A 9,605-nucleotide genomic window follows, 5' to 3' on the forward strand; every position below is an offset into this window, starting at 1 on the left:
TCGAGTTGGTCTCTTGTAAAAGTATTAGATGGAAGTCGAGATTTCTGATCCAATTAAAAACACATCTTCTTTTGAAATCGTTTCCCAATCCCCTCACATTCAGGGAACAAATTGTTTATATATACGAAAGTGTGTATTGAACTGGCAAAATTGTATTTTTATTTGAAAATGGTTACTCTGAATCTGATATCACAAAGTTATTGGCAAATAAATAGACTAGTTTCTTGAAACGAAATATTCACACGTCTTGATAGGATGACCATAACAAGCAAAAGTAGAACATGTGGAAAGGAAAATCATACAAAAAACAAAATTATACAAGCACATGACATCATTTTTTTAAAATAAGTTTTATGTGCAATTCACATTGTCACAAAAGACAATCTCAAAATAAATACATATTTTGGTCTTCAATGATACAGAGATATGATTGAATGAAATGGAACATCTCATAAAATAACATTCAGTAAGATTTCAATTATACTATACAGATACTATTCCATTTTTTCTTATGGAATTCAAAACGGTTTAAAGGATATTATGCGTTCTGTTTTTTCTAATTGTATTACAGAAAATAGGAAGGATTTAAATAAAGGAACGATGTCTTGACATTTACATGAAAAGATAAAATATTTGCCATATAATACCATAGAGTTTACCAGATAAAAGTGTTCTCTTACTAATGTTCCAAAGCAAATTTCTATACGTGATAATCTAATGAGTCGGATCTTTTTAGAAATCAGCCAACTGTACAGATCATTCCAGAATCTTGAGACAAAAAGGCATTCAAAAAATAAATGAATTATTGTTTGTTCATTTTGATTACAAAAGTTACATATATTTTGATCAAAAATTCCGGTTTTATACAAAAAGGAATTCGTGGCAATTTTCCTATGAATAAATTTGAATTGAAAATTTCTCAATTTGTTATCTATTGATGATTTATATATTAAATTAAAACGAGACCTCCATATTTCGTCATCTGATAATTGTAGTGACAGACCATTTACCCATTTAAGTTGTTGATCTGTGTCTGACAAAGCAATAGTATAGCTACGTATAGAGTAACATAGTTTAGAAACTTTTTGTGTTTAAGGAAATTGTGTAATCGATCATCATGTGGTTCATTTAAATCATTTTCTTCTATAGATTGGCTCCTTATTCCCCTCTTCCATTCATTTGGGATAGTAGATATAAGTGAATTATATACCATAATAAGTACATAACCGTATTTCTGAATAATAACTTTAAAATTTTAAAATGTCCGTCACGTGTACAAAATATCAGAAATGTTAATTAAGGATGAATCAAACCATTTTTTAAATATTTTTTTAATATTTGTTTACATATATTGGTTTTCCATCAACTAAAATGTGAGAATTAAACCACAGAGGTTGGGATAGTTTCAAGATTATAAGCGCATTATGCGTGGAATAAACTGTATAGTATAAATTGGCAAACAGAAACTGAAACTCTCATTATAGACAGGTGTTAGAGCATGCCCTTAACAAAAATGATAATAGTAGAAATATTTACAGGTATTACAAAAATGAAACTAGATTATTACAGACTCGTATTTTCACACTAATTATAGGTCTGGCTTAACAGTATCCGGTTTCGTTTCCTTTTTCTTTTCCTATCCAAAAGAAATAGAGACATTTTGGTAAACGACTAGTTGAAATTGCTCTAATTCATCAATTTAAAAGTGTGTATTGAACTTTCAAAATTGTATTTTTATTTGAAAATGGCTACTCTAAATCTGATATCACAAAGTTATTGGCAAATAAATAGACTAGTTTCTTGAAACGAAATATTCACACGTCTTGATAGGATGACCATAACAAGCAAAAATAGAACATGTGGAAAGGAAAATCATACAAAAAACAAAATTATACAAGTACATGACCTTATCGACCCCCCCCCCCCCCCCCATGGGTCTCATGCAGTCAAATTTAAGACATGCGTGACCAAGAAAACGCATAAAGGGGTGATTTGTTAATAGATTGGACGCGTTCCGCGAGATGCCGCGTTAAAGGGACTTGGTATTAATTAAACTCTGTTCAGATGAGTGGTGCTAATGTAGTGAATTCAATGCTAGATGTGCAATTAAAGATAATCTGACATTTTGAGTGAAAACAGACTATTATTAATGATAACAATGGGGAAAAACTGATCTGATCGATTCCTTAATTCTCCCAACTATATATTATTACAATTTAATTTCATTTTAGTGAATGTAAATCGTCACAAGCAATGTATTGGCTTTTTATACCATTCCAGACATTTAAGTGTTGAAAGATTATTTTAACATTTTCATCAACCTTCAAAAATAACCAAGTCACTTTAATGGGTTAAAAAACGACCATTTTCAAGAAGAAGGATATTTTTTCAAAATCCTGATATACGCATTAAGGAGTATTTGTCTAAATCCCGAATCCCAATTGAAAGCTGGTCGGGAAGCCGGTTGTCTTGAACTTTCGGTTACGTCAACTTGCTAATAAAAAACACATACGAAGTAGTGGGGGCTGTTAGGGCTAAATAGGGGTTGTTTGGTGCAGATAATTTTAAAAGCATCAAATTTGGCCCAGAGGTAGATTATACCATCCCTTTTACGATTTCTGCCGGACGCCAAGAAGGGCGCCCTCTGGATATGCCATATTGGGCAAATCCAAAATGGCCACCATCTGAGTTAAAGGTCAAGCGTAGTTCCAAAAGGAAAAGCGATTGTATGATTATAGTTTATATATTTAAGGTTTTTTTTTTTTTTTTTTTTTTTTTGGGGGGGGGGGGGGGGGGGGTCAGAGAATCTGATTATGATGTTATTTCATCGATTTGAGGTCTCCTTGGGGCTGCCTGGTAATATTGGCCAAATCCAAAATAGCCGCCATCTGAATTACAACTCACTAGTAACGAAAGGAAACGGGCTAGTATGATAACAGTTTATGTATTTATGGAGTTTTCGGGGTCAGAGAATCTGGATATCATGTTCTTTTACCAATTTGAGGTCTACGTGGGGCTGTCATGCTGGTCATATTGGTCAAATCTAAAATGGCTGCCACCTTTGAGTAAAAGGTCAAGTGTAGTTCCAAAAGGAAAAGGGCTAGTATAATAAAAGTTTATATAGTAAGGGGGTTTTCGGGGTCAGAGAATCTGATTATGACGTTGCTTGTATCAATGACAGGTCTCCAGTGGGGCTGTCATGCTGGTCATATTGGCCAAATAAAAAATGGCCGCCATCCGAGTTAAAGGTCAAGCGTAGTTCCAAAAGGAAAACGACCAGTTTGATAAAAGCTGATAAATTCATGGGGTTTCCGGGGTCAGATATTCTGATTATGATGTTCTTTTATCACTTTTATGTCACCATCCTGTCCTAAGGCTACAATGAAGTCCATTTCCTGGTTGAAGAAGATGAGGAAAGATGCGCCAAATTCACACTTGAGTGGGTATAAATCTTGGCCTGCGCCCATTATGTTTCATCAATATGCAAATTTTCCTCTGTGAAATGCATAATAAATTCGTTTTCGAAGGTTGGCAAGGAAAATAGATAAACTGTAGAAACAGACCATGGATAAAGAAATAAACAGCTTGTTCGATTTGTTTTGAAGCATTATATTCAAAGACCCGGACAGCTTATATCTTTATTATCCATATAAATAACGTCTATAATCACTCTCATGTCTCTCTTATAATTTCTAAAATGAAATGAAAGGGCTATTTCATTTTCAAGAGTCCTTTCACTTCATTTAAGAAATAACCTCTCTTTATATCTTAAAGACACTTACTCTTGAAAGTCAAATAAAATCGAGAGCATCCTGGGGCTCTGCCCCGGAACCCCCGGTATAGGGGCTATTCCAGGCCCCTAAAGCTGTGCCATATTGTACGGATCCATTAGAAAGCAAAATAAGCCCAATAAATAATTTGTATATATATATATATATATATATATATATATATATATATATATATATATATATATATATGTACACATACGTATAAATAGATATATATATATATATATATATTTTATATATATATATATATATATATATATATATAGTTCTCCTATGCAAACTTCCTCTGTGAAATGCATAATAAATTCGTTTTTTAGGGTTGGCAATGAAAATGGATAAACTGTAGAAACAGACCATGAATAAAGAAATAAACAGCTTGTTCGATTTGTTTTGAAGCATTATCTTAAAAAACCCGGACAGCTTAAACTGTATTATCCTTATAAATAACGTCTATAATCACTCTGAGATGGAATAAAATACCAATACGAATTGCATTATGCAACGTCTAGACATAAAGGTCGAATCTCAACTTTGTTTTTCTTATTCTTCTTTTACACTTCGAAGGGTTGCTTTGGATCTTATTCCTGTTTTTTCTACATACATCAATGCCCCCATTTAAGCATACTTTGAATCTGGTCATGCTTTGAAAAGTACGTGGCCTAGCATTTTGCTTATGTTGATGATCAAATAAAGAAAGCACCCTCTATAGATCAGGGAGAGTGTGAAAAAAGCACACAGTAGGAGCCGTGAAATTTAAATATCAAGGGATGGGTTAGAGTTTGTTTCCAAAAATTGAAATGAAAGGGCTATTTTACTTTCAAGAGACCTTTCATTTCATTTAAGAAATAACCTCTTTTTATATCTTAGAGACACTCTCTCTTGAGAGTCAAATAAACTCGAGAGCATCCTGGGGCTCCGCCCCGGAACCCCCGGCAGGGGCTCTGCCAGGCCTCTTAAGCTGTGCCATATTGTACGGATCTATTGGAAAGCAAAATAAGCCCAATAAAAAATTCGCGTATAATATGTATACATACAATATATAGTTTTCCTATGCAAACTTTCCTCTGTGAAATGCATAATAAATTCGTTTTCGAGGGTTGGCAATGAAAATAGATAAACAGTAGAAAAAGACCATGAATACACAAATAAACAGCTTGGTCGATTTGTTTCGAAGCATTATCTTCAAAAACCCGGACAGCTTAAAGGTAATACAAAGTTTTGGTATGGGGTCATGAATTTGGTTTAAATGAGCATATTGGAAGCATATGCGATCCTACAATAATCATTGATGGTTGTCGCGGTTGAAATCGAGTCTAAAACGATAAAATTTTAAATAATAAACTCTTTACGTTGTATAGCTCCCTCTCATGTTCAAGATATTAATTTAACTATAAAACAATATTTCTTGACTGAAATCGACCGATTGGCTATTCCCGTTTGGAAATTATATATCACAACTACACATTCTGAGATTGTCATGGTCGCAGCTACCATTGTATGGCTGTAGGCGCTATTTGAAATTTATCAGAATTTACCGGGAGCACCGGTAAATTTTTATATTCAATTTTTCTCGAAAGCAGAAGCGTTTTAGGGGCTCCATTTTCTAGAGCTCATAAAACATCCACAGGGGCATCCAAATGTTTCAAAATTGTAAAGAATCACTATCCACCCAATTTTCAAAATTTCCCCAAACTTTGTATTACCTTTAAACTGTATTATCCTTAAAAACAATCTCTCTTACATTGTTATGTAACTAGTCAAGTTTGGCCCCATTTAAGACTCAATGATCTATTACATTAAATTAATCATTAAGAATCATTAAAAATAATCATTGAATAACAAAGAAGTATTTTGATATTTGCACTAACCTAGATAATTTTGAAACTTTGAAACGTTACTATTACGACTACTCATATTATCGCTTATTTAGGAGCGCTAAAAACAAAAGTACCATAGCTCTTAAAAAATCGCAGAATTCGAAGAGAAACTAAAAATGTCTACGTTATCAATAAACATACCATTACAATAAATTTCGGCGATTGCACTCTCCTTTTAAGATATTGGCACACAAAATGATGGACTTAGCTCATGCTGCAATCATAATTATAAACCTTTAGTTCAGTCAGGAATCACATGACGTGTACAAGAGTGTTCGACAGGACCACCCCCCCCCCCCCCCACTAGCAATAATAATAATAATAATAATAATAATAATAATGATAATAATGATAATAAATAAATATATTTAAACAAAAATGCTTATTCACCGGCTGGCTGAGTCGCCGCTAAATATTTTCTCACGAATTAGGCCCCCCCCCCTCTTGCCGCCGGCTGGATCCGCCACTGTGTAAGTCCCCTCCTATGGGAAATTTGATGATCTTAACACGCAAGGGGGACTCGCACCACGAAGAATATATAGACAGTTTTATAGTGTTTCTCTTAATAGGCCTACTAGATAAATTGGCTTGACTAAATAAATCAGTAATATCATTTTTTAAAAAATTAATGAAAGTTATATTTCGTCTTCAATAATCGTTAAAGGCAATGTGAAAGTAATAAATATAATATTCATTTATTCAGCCTAATCAATGATTGACTAAATAAATTAAATTATTGTTTGCTTTATTTTAAATAGTGAATGACTTTAATAAGCCTACTAGATAAATTGGCTTGACTAAATAAAGTAATAATCCATTAAACGGGCGCTTTGGTGGATACAATTTTGGAAGTTAGGAAATGTTTTTTCAGAGTAAAAAGTGTCCGTGGATCCGAGTCCCTGGGGACTTGGATCACGATAATGCCGATAATATTTACCGATGACCAGATTCCAAGTAAAGTTTATTATAAAGAACCAATTCCGATCAATATACAAACTTTTATCATACTAGCCCATTTCCTTTCGAAACTACACATGACCTGTAACTATCAGATGGCGGCCATTTTGGATTTGACCAATACGACCAGTATGGCAGCCCCAAGGAGACCTCAAATCAATGAAAGAACATTATAATCAGATTCTCTGACCCCCAAAACCCTATAAATATATAAACTATTATCATACAAGCGCTTTTCCTTTTGGAATTTACGCTTGGCCTTTAACTCAGATGGCGGCCATTTTGGATTTGCCCGATATGGCAGTCCCAGAGAGCGCCCTTCTTGGCGTCCGGCAGAAATCGTAATAGTATGGTATAATCTACCTCTGGGCCAAATTTGGTGCTTTTAGAAGAATCTGCACCAAAATAAACCCGACAGCCCCCACTAAAGCCCATAATATGCTTCGCGTACCAGCATTATGTGGCATGCTTATTTACGACAACAATAATCAATATGGCCAGTATGGTCAATATGGTCAAGTTTCTGTCACTCTGGCTGCATCTGATGACGTCGTGTACAGCGATAAAGATGTGTCAGCTTCCGGGTCAGCTAAATTCCCAAAGCTCCCCCCCCCCCCCCCCCCTCCCCCTATTTCTATGATTTCCATGACTTCCAGATTTACTTCATCATCAATGTTATGGGTTTACCTTCTAGAATTGAAATTGATCATTGTAATGTTGTGTTCTTTTGTATCCACTACATGTACTGTCTATAAAATAGATCAAATTTGAAATATAATTCCTTTTTGCAAAGAAATGACCTATGCTGGCTGTGCATATTAAACCCCATTTGGAAGTGTTTATAATTAGTATTGCTTCTCCATTGAAATAATTTGTTTACATTGTGCATTTAACATCCGAAGCGCAACTTTTGATTTATTTTACATTGTCAACAACTGAAATGGTAATCCATATCGCACTTCAAATGACCGAGGGGTTACTATTTTAAAATATTTGTTTAGGAGTTCACTACTTTTGTGGAAAAAAACCACGCGAAATCCCCATTTAGGGTGTATGTTGGCTTCAGAAGAAATCCTCGTTTAGGGGGTGTCTGGAAAACCTGTGGTCACGCATGCTGACAGTATTTCTATGAGACCCCTGGGCATAGGCAGCCAGAGACGGACACTGAGATCAAGCTAGATTCTGCTCATGAAGAATGGTAAGTGTCAAAGTACAGTCTGTGGCTGCAGACTACTCCTCGACGCGGACTCGTTGGAAATATAAAGTTTCATGACGATGATGGCGCTAGACTTATTGCATGACAGGAGAGAGGATATTTACATCACACTGCTGAGAAAGAGTTGAGAATTTTAGTGTGGTTTGCATTGATGCAACAATTAATATTTTCCTTATATTTCCTACTTTTAATAATAACAAAATATGCCGAAATATATCATGGTGTATAAATGTGTGTGCTAATAAATGTAAACGTGTGTTATCAAGCATTTATTTAAATTTGGAATAGAGAAGAATAATTTTTTTAAAATACATTTTGAATGTATGATAATTATAGCTAGCAAAATTATATGTTCCTGTCTTCCCTAATTAATCATGATTAAGATACAATTTTCGTGTCACTGACAACTTGTAGGATTTCATGTTTACCATCATCATCATCATCATCATCACCATCATCATCATCATCATCATCGTCATCAACATCGTCATTATCATCATCATCATCATCATCATTAACATTAACACCGTCAATAACATTGTCATTGACATCATCATCATCATCATCATCATTAACATCATCATTAACATCATCATCATCATCATCATTAACATCATCATCATCATCGTCATCAACATCGTCATTATCATCATCATCATCAACATCATCATTAACATTAACACCGTCAATAACACCGTCATTAATTACATCATCATCATCATCATCATCATTAACATCTACATCATTAACATCATCATCATCATCATCATCATTAACATCATCATCATCATCATCATCATTAACATCGTCATTATCATCATCATCATCATCATAATCAACATCGTCATCAACATCGTCATTATCATCATCATCATCAACATTAACATCGTCATTAACATCGTCATTAACATCATCATCATCATCATCATCATCATCATCAACATCATTAACATCGTCATTAACATCATCATCATCATCATCATCACCAACATCTACATCATTAACATCGTCATTAACATCATCATCATCATCATCATCACGTACATCGTCATCAACATCGTCATTATCATCATCATCATCATCATCATCAACATTAAAATCGTCTTTAACATCGTCATTAACATCATCATCATCATCATCATTAACATCGTCATTATCATTAACACCGTCATTAACATCATCATCATCATCATAATTAACATCGTCATTAACATCATCATGGTGGCTCAGTGGTTAGAGCGCCCGCCTCATGAACGGGAGGTCGTGGGTTCGAACCCCGGCCGAGTCATACCAATGGGACCTTCTGCCTTCTAGCTAGGCGCTCAGCATACTAGATTGGAGAAGGGTAGTAATAACATTATGTTATGCAGGGCCCGCTGGAAGAACAGTTTCATAACTGAAGTGGCTACCCAACATCACCAACATCGTCATCAACATCGTCATTATCATCATCATCATCATTATCAACATCATCATCATCAACATCGTCATTATCATCATCATCATCACCAACATATCGTCAATTAACATCGTCATCATCATCAACATTAAAATCGTCATTAACATCGTCATTAACATCATCATCATCATCACCAACATCTACATCATTAACATCGTCATCATCATCAACATTAACACCGTCGTTAACATCATCATTAACATCGTCATCATCATCAACATTAACATCATCATTAACATCGTCATCATCATCATCATATCAACATCGTCATTATCATCATCATCAACATTATCATCGTCATTATC

This window comes from Strongylocentrotus purpuratus, unplaced genomic scaffold (assembly GCF_000002235.5).
Source record: "Strongylocentrotus purpuratus isolate Spur 01 unplaced genomic scaffold, Spur_5.0 spur5_scaffold_2, whole genome shotgun sequence".
Taxonomy (NCBI): domain Eukaryota; kingdom Metazoa; phylum Echinodermata; class Echinoidea; order Camarodonta; family Strongylocentrotidae; genus Strongylocentrotus; species Strongylocentrotus purpuratus.